An 18121-nucleotide genomic window follows, 5' to 3' on the forward strand; every position below is an offset into this window, starting at 1 on the left:
GAATTCGGCCTAAACAACAAATTGACCAATTAAATGACATATTAAAATATTATATATATTGATCAATACTACTGCTTTTTTTTTTAAGTAACCCCAAAGCGGGATTATGTTCTAGCATTCAAATCAGCTTTGACAATCTCCACGATGTGCCGAGGCATAGTCGGACCATCGGAAAAGTTACCACGACCAGGAGTACAAGAATGAGCCAAACTATGAGCGACTCTATTGCTCTCTCGATTGTTTGTTTATTCTTTTCGTCCCGGTTATTTATTTACCTTTCATTTTCACACAAAGACCAAAGGAAGAGGAGTTAATTATTATTAGATGACAAAAAGAATCAAATTGTTCATCAATTGCATTTATAAAATAGAAAGGTAAACAATTGTCGGAGACACCCAAAATGAACTAGATAAACAAATAACAGAAAGAAAAATAGAGGACATATCATTTTACATATTTTTGGGTGGTTCAGATTATTTTCCTATTTTGAAAATGTTTTCTGAATCATAGACATGTATTTTGATCTATAACATCTATTTATAACTACGTATCAAATCATGATAGTTCATGGCTTTGTACTCATATGCAAAACACGAGCTTAAGCTTATCTTGGGCTCGCCCGAATTTCAAAAAATTGAGATTATTATCAGGCTTACGAGCGAGCTTAACTCGAGTCTTTATATAATTGTAAAATTTTGTTTTTTTCCTTTGATATTTTTCAGTAACTAGCGGTTTGAAGGTTACATATATAAATATCGACAAATCAATTAGAACATTTTCTCATGAAGCAAAACTCGAGCTCGAACCGACCTCAAACTCACTAGCTCGAACTTAGAAAATTAAGCTCGTTATCAAGCTTGCGATCTAAAACGCGAGTTCGAGCTTGACTTGAGCTTATATATAATTGTAAAATTTTCGTTTTTTCTTTATGATATTTTTCAATAACTCGGATATTCGAAGGTAATATATACAAATATTCGACAAATCAACGAGAACATTCAATATGTCGAAACAAACTAATCAAAGAAAATATGTATAATATACATGAGATTATTTAATAAGGCAAGTTCAAGCTGCTTGCGAGCTTTTAGAGACGACCCAACATTAACTCAACTTGTCTCATTTAGTTATTTCCGAGTCGAGCTTGAACCGGAGTCGAGCACGCACTAACCAAGCTTTAAACGAGTTCTTTAAATTAGTTTTGATCGAGTTGATCTTGAATTGCTCATAACTATATTGTCTTATTATTACTTGTAATTAACCAAAACAAATGGAACAATTTATCTACAAGATAATTCATTACTCCGAATAATTAGTTACTTTTGTTTGGGTGAAGAAAACTAGGAACAAAGTTACACAAAAGAATTAAACAGGTTAAGTAGTTTCTTACGTTTTAAACAACACGAACAGCATTTTTTTTAATAATATTGATTTCTCATTTAAAATTTTAAATAATAGTTAGTCTTGCTGAAGACGGGTCGAAACAAGTGACGGGTAATACCATTCACAAAACGGATAGGGGGGACAAGGTGGGGGCACCCCATGTGCTTCTCTCTCTCCTCTATTTGGGTCATTTGTGAGAGGAAATGGTATCCGTCACTCCAAAGTGACGGATACGTGCCGTCTTCAATAAGATTTTGTGTTTAAATATTTTCTCGAAATAAAGATAATCTATATGAATTCTTGTATATTCGGGGGTCTGGATTTTCTGTCCCATTTTCGTGTTTCATCTTGTCTTCCATTATGTCTCCAGTATTAAACATTAAAAATAAATATATTTAGATATTATAAAAGAATTAGATATTAAAAGACTAAGACGCCCGAATATAAAATGTGACACGAAAGTGTGACAGAGGGTTCAAACTCCATCCGGATGAGCCGAAATGGGATATTTTAGGGATCAAAAAATGGTAAATTGCATGAATTTGAGATTGATCAAATGACACTTGCCCTCTAAACTAAATACTTGCATGGTTTTCCAACATCTAGGCGATTCTAACTTGACGCTTGCTCTTGGAATTTAACACGTCTTAATACAAGAATTCTATTAAGATTTGTTTATGAATTCTACAAGTTTGCTAACTCTCTATAAATATAAGTTGGTATAAGTGAATTGTGATATGCAAAAACACAAGAAAAGTAAAACATCTTACAAAACAATATACTCTTTGTGAAAATGGCAGCTTTTTCGACACTCTATTTGAACCCAAGTGCTGGTGTTCGCGCATGCCCACCTTGTCAGGTACGTAGGTCTCTCTCTTAAGACGTTCTCAACATAAAACGATAAAATGTCTTCATTTTAAAATAAGACTGATCATTTAATTATAAAATTTTATAACTAAAGTTATCACCTTAACAAAAATAAAAACTTATGTTAACATGGTAATGAAAAATATTTACATTTTATCGTAAAATGGTGTTATATTTATCCGACTTATTGTAGACCAAAAAAGCGCGTCTAAAACAAGAATTTGCCTTTATATTTGTCATCTTATCGGTTTTGTCTAACATCCTTGTGAGTCTTGCGATATACTTCCTTTCTAGTCATTGTTATATGAATCCAATTTTAAAATAATGCTCAAAAATAAAGTATTTGTCGTTTTGGATCGTTTTTGAAAATATTGTCAAAATGGTGTTCAAGTAGACTCTAGTTTTCAAAACCTAAAACACGGATATAGTTAGTAGGAAAAAAAACATCTATAAAATGGACTAAAGAAAGCACACCATGCATTGGGAATAGCGTGTATGTATATATATTTTTTTAATAAGTTCAAGGGAGTCTATCAGTTGGGAAAAAACCGTAAAGATACGTCAATGTTAATGACGTGTTTCCTTCATAAAACACTTCATTGGTAATGGCGTGTTTGTTCCGTATTTTAGTTTTGAAAACCCGAGTTTACGTGGACACTATTTTAACAAATATTTTCAAAACCGGCCCAAAACGACAATTTTTTTTTATTTTGGACCATTATTTTAAAAAATCGTTCTTGTTATATATTCATACGTTTATTTGAAAATTCCTCACCTAATTGAACAAGCGATCATAAAGATCGAAATGACTTGAAAAGATTGAGAATTATTTTAGAACGATTTTATGTATATCATCCTATCTTTGATTTTTTGAGTTTTAATTTATGACAATAGGTGAATATGATTGTGAATAATTAAATTCTAATACTAGTATTATTGGGTTGATGTGCAGGAGATAAGGGACGGGGTGGACGCTCCCGTCCCAACTGCTGGTGTTCGTGCATGCCCACCTTGTCAGGTACGTCTACATATAATACTCCTCTTTTGTTTACGGTTTTACCTTTAATTATGGGAAAATGGAAGTAATTTAGTTACTAAAATTATTTGTTTAATTACCTTTATATTGTTTGCGAGTATTTTAATCAAAAATAAATAAATGATGTAAATAAATGATTGGGGTGGAGGGATTAAAATTTGTCATCTAATTGGTCATGTCTAACATTGTTGTGAGTCTCGCCACACAAATAAGATTATATATCATGTATATGAACATGGTACAACCAATACAAATCGTATTGAGCTTATATGCAATTTTTTTGAGCTTTTAGAGTTTTTGAGTTATTTTAATTTTTTAGGTGTCATAATTATAATTAAAATCTAATTGAGCTTATATCTATTACTCCCTCCTATTCATTTTAACTCTTCCTTTTTCCTTTTTCATCTATTCATGTAACTCTCCCTCTTTATTTAGTAAAGTTTTATACTTATTTTAATCACCATACCCCACAACAATACCCCACAATACTCATACTTTATCTTATTTTAATCATCTTACCCCACAACAATATTTTACAATAAAATAACTCTTCCATTAATTTGCATCCCCTTTTGAAAGGGGAGAGTTAAAATGAATGGGAGGGAGTATTTTTGAGTTTCATTATACTCCGTAATATTTTGAGTTTAAAAAATAATTGAACAAAATTCATAAAGATCAAAATGACTTGAAAAGATGGAGAATTATTTTATAACGATCTTATGTACGTATATCATCCTATGTTTGATTTTTTGAGCTTTAATTTATGACAATTGGTAAATATGATTGTGAATAACAAAATTCTAATACTATTATCACTGGTGGTTGGTGTGCATGCAGGATGCAAGGGACGGGGCGGATGCTTCCGTCCCAGTGTAATGTGCACTCGGACACTACTTAGTTAAATGTTCCGCCTTTAGGTTTATCCGGTGTAGCCAAGTAGGTGATCTTGATACCATGTAGAACGGCATGGTGGTTGCACTACTTTATCGTCTTTGTGTCAATAAGTTATGTTGTTTAGTGTCTGTAAATGTTTCAAGTTTAAGTTGAACCATGTACCTTCTCAAGATCTTTAATAAAATCTAAAGGCGATTATGTTAGTTGTGTGTATGTTTTCAACTCTACTTCTAGCCTCGTCTGTTTTATTATCGCATTTTATTGAGTTCAATTCATGTCCTTTAGACTCTTGATTCATAAGTAGTGGTTAGGACATAAAAAGGCAATATTACATTATTACCATGGCAAGCTCTGTAGAATAGTGTATTCCCGCTCAACCCAAGTTCTCGTGGTCTCGACTCTAAAGCATGATCAAGCACTAGTAGATTAACACCCTAAACTACCTTTTAGCATTTCATAGATGCGCATGGCGCAAATGTATATGATCAGGACTATTGACGCTTTCACAAGCGTAAGAATTTAGAGATTAAGCTAAGCAATTGACAAAATTGTCAAAATAAGCAACACACAACGTTTCCACAAGCGTAAGAATTTAGAGACTGTCTAAATACCTACTGCTAAACAACATTAAGCGTAAGAATTTAGAGATTGTCTAAATTGTGGAAGCGTTCTGTGTTGCTTATTTTAACAAACTGTGTATTTTACAATAACCTTATATAAATTACACAAACAAAACTTGTAGAACATACCTTATGTATAACGTAATTAATTGCACAATCCAACTTTGCAATAATAAGAAAATTGTACCATTCCATCTGCAAAAATAAATCAAGGTGAGAAATACAAATTGACATCAATAAAAGTTATTTAAACAATACCAAATAAAACACAAATCTTATGTATGATATAACTTTACTTTTTTCACAAATGCAAATGATTAATAAAAATTATATGCAATGGAAAGTTTCAATAACATATGAATATGCCAAAAGGTTAGAAAAATAGGGTAAAAAATAAAAGTGCTTATTTTAAAGACTTTACTTATATTAACTTATCATCAAATAAGGATTTCAAATTTAGGGGGAGAAAGGAATCATCAAAAAGGAAAAGGAGGAGCTAAAGAGAAAATGAAGAGTTAGAGATGAATAAGGGGTCATAAACGTGATAATAAGTATTCTATCTTAATTCTATAAATGAATATTATTAATTAGTCACATATTATCAAATGAAAGTTTCTAGTGATTCTACGTTGTCGCATGTCTTATACATATGCTTAAGGTAGCCTTTTTATATTATTGTATAAATATGACATGTAGATTATGATAGGTAATTTAGCATGTCTTTAAATTAGATATATAGATTTTGTATTTAGATCATAGAGTTATTGATTTTACATACATAAATATGGAGTAAGGAGAAATGTAATGTAAAAGGTTTGTATGAAAATGGTTTATAAATTATCTTATAAAATTAAAATAAGACATATAGTTGATGGTTGATAGTTTGGCTTACTTTTTAATTATATTTATAGATTATTATTATTATTATTATTATTATTATTATTATTATTATTATTATTTTTATTTTTTTTTAAAAAAGGGATGCGCGCAGCTTTCATTAAAATAAAAATAAAAGTTTACATGAAATTGGTGGGGAGGCGAGAGACAATCTGGGCTCCCACACCCTTAGCAATAGCAAAGCTAAATCTAGTAAAAATGTAAGCGGCCACCCGAGCTCCCGCATCCTGAGATACCGAGAATTTCTGGATCCGCTTGAGTAAGGCAACAGCATCCGAACCCAGCTCCCCAAGTGAAGAGAAAGAGAAAGGCAGGAAACCATAACCCGCTACCGCGCACAAATCCCATACTTAGCACACTTTCATTTGAGCAAAGATCGGCGACAACCCGGCCCCGCACAAAATCGCCAACCCGGGCCCGAGTCAAAGGTGAAGAACTTGTCAGGTCGACGCACACATCGCGCCCCCTGTCCCAAGAATAGAGCAATAAATTATTATTATTATTATTATTATTATTATTATTATTATGATTAAATTCACTTTGCATGAGAGTGATTTAAAAATTATCCTATGAAATTAAAATTATCTAAATTTAGTTTTTTACCATTAATTATAAGAGTAACTTTTCAATGTGGAATTGATAATTTTTTTTCATGTGTACTACTATGCTAGTATTTCCACGTGGACTATATTTTGCCACGTCACAATTAATTGTTGTCATGTCACATTTGTCTACGTGGCGTTTAATGTCTAGCCTTTTAATAATATTTATAGATTAAACAAAAAAATGGTTAACAAACTAAATTTAAAGGTTAAAAATTGAAATAATGTGATAAAGCAAATGGACCTGATAATGAGCCGACCCAAACCTGACCCAACATGATAAATCATGTTTTAGAGTCCCCTAAATTTGATTAGTGCAATCCATGAGAATAGGTTGTGCAATCAATTGAGACAAATTAGTAATGAATTTAATGCACCCGATTTGTTATTTGAGCCATGAGAATATGACTTATAATTTGTCTGGTAGGCTATTTAAACCCTGAGAATGAGTTATTAGTACTATATAATAGTAATGTTAGTCTCACCCATGGTAATGATTTGACAAGGTAGTTCTTTAATTGTTATATGTGTTGACCGATCCATGTTAACGGTAATATCTTTGCCCTTGGCCTAGAGCTTTCCCGTTTTATAGTACTAGTTGTTGCTCTGCGCCCGATAGGGCGCAGTGCCCCAATTTGGTCGAGATTGTTGGTTTGCCCACTGGGTAATACCGTAGAGCAAATGGGATAATTATGGTTAACATTCACACTAATTTGTGCGGCAAACAGGATAACACTTGTGTACAACATACCCCATGTAAACCGAGTGTTAAATAGTTCCTAGACCGGTCTTTCATTTGGGTTAAGAATTTATATGACCCTAAAAGCAGATATCACGGAGAAAATTGTCATTGCGATTGAAGCTTGCGTAGTGCATGTTATGGTTAAAAGCAAATGATCTAGGAAAAGGATGTGTGAGATCTGCCACTCTTTGGACAATTTGAGCACTCACGGAATCTAAAACAAATACATTGTCGATTGCTGAAATATACACATCTAGACAGAAATGTATATAACCAAATAAAAAAAGATTTACATACTCACATTACTACATAAAAGGCCTAAGAAACTGGTTTATAAGTGGTCTCTAACTCACAAGTGTCTTAGTCTAAGAGACCGGTTATTTAAAACGGTTTCTTTGGTAATATCAACGAAACCGGTCGTCACCAAAAACTGGTTTCTTTGATCATAGACCAATTATTGGCCAAAACCGGTTTCTTTGATCCTATCTTTGAAACCAGTTGTGGACAAAAACCGGCTTCTTAAATTCTATTTAAAAAAAATTACAATTCGAGAAAGGAACGACTTCCATAATTTTAATCAAAAATTACAATTATTATAATATTACGATTATCAAATTACATCATCCATCAACTTTAAAAATCAACCAATCTTAAAGTTATATTCGGATATCATACAAACTAATCTAGCGAAATTATAACTCTCGGAAGTTAACTTTGTAGCTCTAATCTGTACCTAAACTCGAATTCATCAAGGCTCGCTCCATGCACGTAGGAAAAATAACAACCAGTAAAAACTGAATTAATGTAGAATGAAGGTTCACCAACAGAGCATTGATACTTGTATGAAGGTGTAAATTGCTCAGAAAACAAGAGTATACAAACCATGAATATATAAGATCATACTAAATGTTACAAAGATCATGTAATGTAATTGCTATCTTGTAGGAATAAGACCAATTTGTACTATGTAAATAATTGCAGCAAAGCAAGAGGCCTGATCACAATTGAGAGAAAATGTTCTTTACCATATCTTTGAACAACAATAGTTTGCTGCAATTCAAAATCAGATTGCCCAAGCACATATTACATAATCAAAATTATCATTGATAGAGAACCATATAGTTTGTTGCACAAACTAAATAATAATTCATTTGCGGAAAAATATGTTTTTCATATCAATGATAGAGAACCATATAGTTTGAAAGAAATTAAATTTTGACAGCTATCCAAATATCCAAAATAAATTTGACATTGATGTCGAGTATATAATCATATAGTGATGTTTTTAAACATCATATACGTGGTAGGAAGGTTATGATGGTAATTGAAATGTGATCATGACATTGACTGAATGGGACGTTCACTATATGATTATATACTTGACAACCAACATTATAGTGTTTGGGCATTTATTAAGACTGGTTGACTGTGGATCATTGTTAAGCATTTCTGAGGATGACTACATCAAATCTTAAGCATTCAAAAATTCTGTTAAAAGTTCCTGCAAAGTATACTTACGATCCGCTAAACTGACAGAAATTGACCAGAACTTGTGGGGTAGCCTGGAAACAATACCAACCTACTTGTAAAATCCCTGAAGATGATCACAATTTTGATAGTCTACTAAAAGTAGCAATAGTCTACTTGTGGGGTAGCCTGGAAACACCTATGGTTTTTTTTTAACGGCAGTACAATAAGTGATAAGGAATCAAATGGGTGGAGGTGAGTATAAGGTGGAATAAATCTAGGGAGGGAACTCAGAAAAGAATATAAAAGAAATGAGATACAACAAAGAATTCAGGACATAGAACAAACAAATTCAAGATACGATGTCTCCGAAACATTTGAAACAAATTAAGTTGCGAATAAGAAGCCTTAAAAATCATTATGCATCATTATGCAGCTAAAATTGCTCCTTATGTCATCCTAATTTGTGACAGGTGAGATGCCCTTGTTGGTGTCTTTGGTTAATGAGACAACACTGTTAGTGGAAAAGTAAAGTTTAATGTAAAGGGAGTCCTGTTGTTGTTAAAGGCAACACTAAACAAGAGAGCAAACTTTAGGGACCTTTAAATTAGCTTGGTATGCGACTGGGCCATTGCTGACATGGGGGATGGGTTCTAAAACGGGACTCAAACAATAATTAGCAGCGGTAATTCAGCATGAGTAAAGTGAGTGCAAAAAAACACAAAGGAAAACAAAATTAAGATGGCGTACTGAATACATGACTGTCGCCGTAGTCGTCTTTGCCATAGCCATCACAACAACTCCTATGTAAAATAACAAGAAGTAAATCAAGAAATAGATATAGCTGGTCTGCTCAAGTCATCAAGCCTACTCTATCGAACAACCGAAGATAAAAAATTCCCTCCTAAGAGAAGAATTACAAACCGCTTGTCTGCGCGTGTTTGTGGAGTTAAACGCGAAAATAATGAAATCAACAAAATTGGGGGGCTGAATAAACGACGAAACCAAATTTCATAATTAGCATTAGACGCAACTAATTAACCATGCGTAACAACGAAATGAATAAACAACAAAATCAAACTGGAATATCAGTATAATACCCAAAAAAATAAGATATCAAACTGAATAAACAATAATGAAAATCAAAATCGCTTTTAATAAAAAGGAGAAAATACCTTCGAGAGATTTTCATTAGAGTTGCTAGCTTTGTCCATAATAAGGTGTTTGAGCTTATGCTCCCTCTTCTCAAGCTTAGCTATCAAAGTGAAATACCAGTATAATACCCAAACAATAAAGTTATCAAACTGAATAAACAAGAATGGACATCAAAATCGCTTTTAATAAATACCTTCGAGAGATTTTTCATTAGAGTTGCTAGCTTTGTTAACAAGGTGTTTGAGTTGATGCTCCCTCTTCTCAAGCTTAGCTGGTGGGTTGATTAGGCAGGGTTAGTAAAATGGTCTTTTAAGTGCATAATAAAAAATGCTTCTAGGTACTGAAATGCAATCTGACAATGACTCCATTTTGCAAAGGTTGTTGCAAAGATTGTTGCAAAGGTGTGAGTGGGAGTGTGAGAGTAACAGAGGGCAAAGATGCCACAATGGAAACCAGGGGACTGGAAATACTGTTGGCCTATGTCCGCAAATTAACAGGATGTTGTCGCAGGAATAGAAGAAAGGCGTCAATGGAAATAACAATCCAATTATAAAGGCACCTGAACAAACCAGTCTAAATTAGGCTAATGAAATCAGCACCAATTTTTCAGGCAATGCTAGTGCAACTGCGATTGTGAACCTCAAAATGGCGCCAAGCTCAAATCATGGCCAGCCCTATAGCTGCACCGAAACAGGAATGCTCGGCACCTCTAAATTCAAACCGAGAGAACTATATCGAAATAATATTCATCACGAAGAAGGGAAAACTTAACAACTGACTGTAAACCAGGCGCAAAAGTATAAACCAACACCGACTTCATCAGCAGTAGCAAGTCGCTGATTAACGGCTTGAAGACAATTTTGACCCAAAAAAATTATAGTGTCAAGAGAATTTTAGGCCATCAGCAGTAGCAAGTCGCTGATTAACGGCTTATTCCTATCCCTAGTTTTAAAAATAATATCATAGTATATGTGTTTTAGATACACATTAAAGCGGCTTATCCTTGAACATGTCAGAAACACCAATAGTAATCACCGCATCAGGAGTTTTAGTGCCGCCCCCAAAGACCCAATAACCCTCCCACCCATCGAGAGCTCTTCAAGCACGCCCCCTCCCGATCCCCAAACTAATATTCAGCGACACCAAACGTTGTCTTATCATCCCTCAAGGCCAAGCAAACTCCATCAACACCCCGATATCCCTCCACAATTAAAATATATTTACTACATAAGCCATAGGATTAGTAACAGAAAGGGCAAAAGATAAGGAAGCAATATGGAAGAGAGACATGATGAGTTCAACAAAAGTTCGATGTGAAAATCAAACTATACAACAAATCATTCAATTGACTTCCTCGTATCGCCATACCTAAGTAGGTTGTCGCAAATTGGAGCTTCATACTGTCTTTAGAGACCATGAAAGGGACAGTCATTATTCCTGCATTGCCACTTGAAACAAAGGACGCATTAACAGTCCGCTTCACAAAGTTCAATCACAATAAAATCGGTTAATAAAAAATTAAAGCACATTAACAAATTAAATTAAAGCAACATTACCAAAAACAGTAAAAATTATCCAAAGCTACTTCTCTTCACAGATTTGATATTAGCAAAAGGAGCCACATCAACCTACAACAAAAACAACTAAAAACATCACAAGTCGAAGCTCGGGCTTAAGATATTTCAAGTAGACAAGCATATGTAAACAAATTAAGACAATCAGCGAGTATAAGGAAAGACCACCTTGGCCGGGTTGATAGCTGCAATGTCTAGAACCATAGGAAAAGACCTCATAAAGCTGCGAGTATAAGGAAAGACTTCATAAAGAAACAAAATTAAAACTCAGTAAATCAAATAAAATAGTCAAAACACACATCTCCAACAACATATATGAGGAATTGATAACTGAACTGACAGATTTATGATTGAATATACCAACACAAAAATCGTCAGGGAGGCTAAAAGGCGTATGACAGCGGGGTTTGTCGCACTCCCCCGATCAAACAAATAACTCAACTAATGTAGTAGGGTAGTCGAGGTCGAATCCACAGGGAGCATGGGTGATTACTAATTGTCTAAATTCTCGTGCTTAGCTAAGTCGGCAATATAAGATGAGATTGTTAAACTAAACAACTAACATAAATGAAATAAAATGCAAATTAACTAAAGATGATAAATGAGTAAGAGAGGAATAAAGTTGTAAATCAAATGAATAAAAGGCCTAGAACTCGGTTCTCCCACAACAATTTGTAATTCCACATACTAATTCCCTAGGCTAATCACTCGGGTAGACAAGCAAGGGGGAGATGGCTCTAATTCGCCTAAGACCCCCCTCTCGGGTTCGAAGTAGGACACTAGCACTACCCACCAATCCCCCTCTCGGGTTCGAAGGTCGGAATCCTTAACTCAACACTCAACAACCCCAAAAATGTGCACTTTTCCAAGGAGGTCAAGAAATCGGTCAAGGTCATTAAGTACTCATCATAATCCGGGTCATCCCACTCCCTCTCTCAAGGGTCGATTTCAAACGCTAGTCTAGAGGCACCCTCCCTCGGTTCTCCCTTTCGGTCTCAACCTTGGTTGGTGACAAGGTCAAATTCCGGGTATCCAATTTACAACCTAACCAACTCTCGTTGGTGGACAAGGGTTACAAGTCGACACTACCCAAAATCGATCCATAAACCATGTAATTTCTCTAAACTACCCTCACCAATTTCCCCAAATAATTAGCCTTTATGAGATTCAATTAGTGAAATTACTCATGTCGGGTCAAACCGAGTCCTAGTGGAAGACTACTCACTAATCATGTTCCTAATTGCAAGAGAAACAACAAAGATGGAAACTTTATGCATAATCATGATGGAAGTACAAATTCTATTACTAATCATGCAACAATCCAACTTAAATTATAAGGAAAGACAATTTAATTCAAGAAACAATGAAGATTAAACTAAAGGCACAAACTTTAACTCAATAAACACAAAGACTCAATCTTTAACATGAGAAATCAAAGATTCAATCTTGTAAACAACAATGGTGAGAAGAGAAAAGATGAACAAGAGAGAGAATAACAACAATCTAACATAAACAATTAAGATTAAACTTGAAAGAAAAAACAAATGTAAACAAATGAAATTAGGAAGAGAAATTATACCCACTCAATAGCAAAGAAAGGAACTTGGATTGAAATATGGAAGGATTCTTCAATTCTCCAAATACAACCCAAAATTACTAATTGTAAACTAATGAAAAGGGAAGAACTTGAATGAACAAAAGAAGAATTAAACTAATAATTAAAGAAAGATAACAACTTTTTATTGAATGAAAATAATAGAGGAAATATGAGGGTTTTACAATATTGAGAGAGAATAAGGTGAACTAGTCTAATTTCTAAAGTAAAGTAATGGGTAATGTAATGTCCAATGTAATGAGTAAGTGTTGTGGTCTTTATATACCACTTCTACTAATCTACTAATTACTAGTAATAATAATAATAATAATAATAAAACAATAATCTAATAATAATAATAATATTAATCCTAATAATAATCCACCAAAAGCTAATGAAACGACCTGCCTTCATACACAAAACGCAGCATTCATTTCAATTATAACAAGGGGCAGATTTGTCTTTTCATATTTTCTTGTCTTCATCCGTAATTCCGTACCAGTTGTATCAGCAGGGGTCAAGGGCCGGGCAGCCGGCTGCCGATGGACTCACCGGTAGCGAGACCATGGAGCAAAGGAGGAGAATTAAATGTTTGTTGTTGTGTGCCGGTTGACCGGCAGAAGGTCTACCGGTAGAGAGTGCAATTGGTTAATGCGAGATGAAGGTGTGGGTGCGTTGTGCCGGTAGGCCGGCTGCCGGGGCCATGACCGGTAGCGAGACCTTCACAAAAAGGAGGAAAAAAGTGTGTGTTCTGCCGGTTGAGGAAGTCGACTGCCGGGGCACCGGCACGGAGCAACATAGCTTCATAAAAGCTCAGTTTGGATCCCGAGTTCGAATCTGAGGTCGAAATTGATGAATTCACTGGTGACTGATTGTTGTGGTGATGGAGTTTGATTAGTGAATGAATGGGCAAATGGTGATGTCGAGCTTCTGGACTGGTGGCAGCCATGGTGATTGAAGCCGTTGCTGCTGAGATGTCGCAGATGGGGTTGGGAGTATGAATGACGATGATGACTGGTGAATGAATGGTGAAGGTGAAGACGGGTTTGGAGTATGGTGATGTCGGGTAAATGATGTCGTGTGAATGGTGATTGAATGTTGAATTTTTGATTAATGGTGGAAATGGTGGAGTTGGTTAATTTCAGGTGGTTGTTGATGGAGTTTGCAGTAGAATGGAAAAGACAAAGAAGTGAGTTGGTGACTTCATCAAACTTGTCGATTATTTGGTCAACATGACAACATCACTTGTCTTTATGACTCCACCCTCATCTCTTTTACCATTTGACTCGCCTCATCGTTTGTTCGCCTCACCTACAAATCATAATTAATAAAATAATTAATATAATGATAGAATAATACTAATATTGTATAAAACCCGACTAAATATTAAATATAACTACAAGGACTAATTATTATAAATTAGTAAATAAATGAGTTAATTAGACAATTAAGCACGCAAAATTGAGTCGTAATAAGATATAAATGCGGGGTAAAAAGTGACTAAAATGCTATTCATCAGCGTAACTAAGTAACAAGCTTACAAATAAGAGTATCTATAAGGAAAGCCAGCATAAAAAATGCCAATCCCAAAAAGAGAATCTGCAAACATCAGCAACAATATCCATAACACTAATTATAACCGCATTTAACAACCAAACAAAGAGATCAGAAATATCAAAATCACAAAATCCACATTAACAAAAACAATACATGGCCGCTAAATCACTAACCTTTTAGGAGAACTAAACACATCTCCAGGTCCAAGCTCGTGCCCACAACTCTAGTCCCACAAAATAACCATTTCAGAAATTGGCGCAATAAGGCCCTGTTCTTTTGGACTTCAAGTCACTTAATATAAGTTCACTTCAGATCCTATAAGTTAAGTTCAGTTCAGTTCAGATTCTATAAGTTCAGTTCAGATTCTATAAGTTCGATTCGATTCGAGATCCTATAAGTTCGATTGATTCGAGATCTTATAAGTTGATTCGATCCTATAAGTTCGATTCGATTCGATTCGAGATCCTATAAGTTGATTCGATTCAGATCCAATAAGTTCAGTTCAGATCCTATAAGTTAAGTTAAGTTCAGTTCAGATCCTATAAGTTCAGTTCAGTTCAGATCAGATAAGTTTTAGTACAAAAGAACAGGGCCTAAATAGACAAATGAACATATGAACAAAGAGTGAACAGATGAACAGACGAACAAGCTTGTTCATTTCTGAATCGGCGCAATAAATACAGATAACCATTTCAGAGTTTACACACCTCTAACCCCACAGAATAACCATTTCAGAAATGGGCACGATTTCATAAATGGTTATTTCATAGTGCACAGATAAACAAGAAGTTGTGGGCACGATTTAACAGGGCACAAATAGAAAACAAAGAGTAAACTAATTAACCACAGAATAAGAAAATCAATAAACCCAGAAAACAAACCAATCGTCGTCATCATCAGCATCACTGCATCGTCATCATGCCAGTTCATCATCGTGATTGACTGTGATGGTGTTGAAGGGGAACGGAACATTGAGATGGGGCTATGGAGTAAAAGGATTGAAAAGGGTTTTTTAGAGGGAGATGGATGGAAATAAGCGGATGATACTTTTGGATGACCTAAATTTGTAGATGAGAGTATATAGCAGAGTTTGGAAGGTGGAAATTAAGAGTGGAAATCCAACGACAGAAGGGGGTTTTGGGCAGAACTATTCATTGCTACCGTTCAATGAACTTCCCATGTTTATAAGAGTGTTTATAAGAGTAAGGATTCATCTGAAGTAGATAACTCATAATTACAAATTGGCTAGTACTTAGTTATTCACCTCCCTAGGATCGACCGGTATGCTACAATACTTGTACGCTTGTAGTACTTTAAAAATAATAAAACGTAACATGGAACCATAATATTGAATGTCTGAATAGAGGAGTATAATTTATCTAAAAACACCTTTTTTTTTGAAAGAACCCAGAAACGGGTTTAATTATCATCGCATAAATCAGTCGCAACAAAGTTCATAATGTTTGGTGGTGCGAATATTCAACCAACTTCTACGACCGAGATGCCATGGACGACAAGTCGACAACGAGCAATAATGGAGTCAATGTCGCGAATGATGCTTTGATCGATTGTTAATTAATGTATTATTACTGTTTATTTTTCTGATGTATCTGTAGGCACGAAAAACTTCCTATCATTTGATTTGTCAAAATAGTTTTCATACATACTATTACATACTCTTCTGGCTTGTCACAAAAAGATTTTACTCAATAAGGATTTTTTTATTATTTAAAAAAAAACGAATGAAAATGGAACAAATTATTGTTAAAAAGTATATCACCATGGATCTCTGTTTTGTAAAGAATTAAAATTTTTTTTAATAAAAATATATTTTTTATTTTATTAATGTTGGGTTTGTGCCTTGATTCTGTTAACCGCCGCTTCGAACGACTATCACCAGCGAGTCTGGGTCCAGGGGCGAAGCGCCCTGGTTTAGGGGTTTAGGGATGCAATGTGGTCCCCGATTAGGGTTTGGGGGCAACGCCCCCGAAACTTGAATGGTATCCGTATCTGTTATTGGGCTAGGTCTGTCTTGGGCCTTTAATAGGTCATTCTGCATTAAGTCTTAGAGAGTATTATATAAACTCTCTAAGCCTCTACCTAGCAGTCATACCGTCTGAATCTGTAATCTGAAAACTCCTCACATATCAATAAAACTCCCTCCCTTCTGCCCTGTGAACGTAGCTAACACACCGTTAGTGAACCACGTAAATCTGTGCGTTTGTCTCTTTATTGTTCTTTTATCAGTTCTTTCTTGCTTCTGTTATAACAATTAAAATGTTACCTCATATAACTTTGTCATTTACGTATTAAATATATCATAAAAATAGAAATAAAAATTAAAAGAAGCAAATTGATACTACTTTCGAGGGCTAAAAAATGATAATATGCTTTTTAAAAATAGTTTTAAACTTAAAATGTATGTTTGGCCAAATTTAAGTTTTTAGTAACTAAAAATACTTCTAAAAATTTGGCTAACCACATACTAAAAAAACGTTGGTGTTTAATTAAAAAAAAAGGAACGGTTTGTTGATGATTCATCATACGACTCTACAATGGATAGGTGTTATTTTTCTGCGATCTATGGTGCTAGTAGCAGGTAAACTTTCTCCATCAATGAATCAAACGAATGATCCTCTTAAAAGCTACATGAAGAGAGCGATACAAGGACGAGTCGAATTGTCATATCATGTTTTGAGATCCGTCGTTTTACAGGAGAAATTTGTCCTTTGGTTTCTATTAGAATTGTTTTCGATTATACCTATCTTTTGTAAGTGTCGTTTGGTGTTTTATTAATGAATTGATCTTTTCCTTCAAAAAAAAGGAACGGTATATAAATATATAACGAGAACTTAATAGACAGTGTTTTAAAAACACTAGATCTTTTTTTATTTTTCTTTTCTTTTATAAGATGTCAAGAAATTAAACCAACTCAAGCAAAAGTGTTTAAGCCGATGGTTGTAATACCAAGATCGATTTTATACTCTAACGTAACACGCCTCCTCAGACGAATGTCGTTGGGCTTGAAGTGTGGATGCAACTACAGGCCTCGCGCTCTTATACCTGGAGCTTAATATTACACTTTAGAAATAGGAGCTGTGAGATTTGACACCCTGACCTTTAAGTCACATAGCTTTGATATATGTAGAGAATATAAAAAGGAAGGGCAATTATATTATATTCGTGTGAAAGGCGTGTTAGAGTATAAAATCGATCTTGATATTCTAACCAAAAGCTTAAGCCAACAATTGAAGTTCCAAAATTAATTTTATACTCCAACATAGCTTGAACATATCCGGATGATCGAAGTGGGATTAATTAGGACATAAAAAATCGGATGCAAGATAGAGATAGTATTAGATTTTATTATGAACTAGTGTAACCCCGTGAAAATTCACGAGTTTATTTTATATTATTTTGAAACATAATTTATATAATAAATTTTTTAAATGAAGGTTAAAAGGTAATTTTAAGTTTATAACTTGTGCTTGAGACTTACAGGCTAAAAACACACAAAAACTTCAGAGATGATGGAGGGAGGGAGTTATTTAATTTTTGTTTTCCGAGTTATGTCTATCTTGCGACTATTGCTTGCTTTTGATGTTCAATATGTATTATATAACCTTACATAGTTATATGTACGATGCGGTAAGAAAAATAATTCAACAATAAGTATCATAATGGGAATTATGTTTATCGTAACATATACATGAAATTATTTTAAAAATATACA

At 34.3% G+C, this 18121-nt stretch overlaps 1 long non-coding RNA gene across 1 annotated transcript; it reads right to left on the reverse strand.

Annotated features, from left to right (window-relative positions):
* Positions 1–9856: 9856 nt before the first annotated feature.
* Positions 9857–11566, reverse strand: LOC141631879 (uncharacterized). The gene is made up of 3 exons (XR_012537717.1): positions 11220–11566; positions 11032–11111; positions 9857–9934 (listed from the first exon to the last, which is right to left on the reverse strand). It is a non-coding gene; the product is annotated as an uncharacterized LOC141631879 (long non-coding RNA).
* Positions 11567–18121: the final 6555 nt, after the last annotated feature.

The sequence above is a fragment of the Silene latifolia genome, chromosome 2 (assembly GCF_048544455.1).
Source record: "Silene latifolia isolate original U9 population chromosome 2, ASM4854445v1, whole genome shotgun sequence".
NCBI lineage: Eukaryota > Viridiplantae > Streptophyta > Magnoliopsida > Caryophyllales > Caryophyllaceae > Silene > Silene latifolia.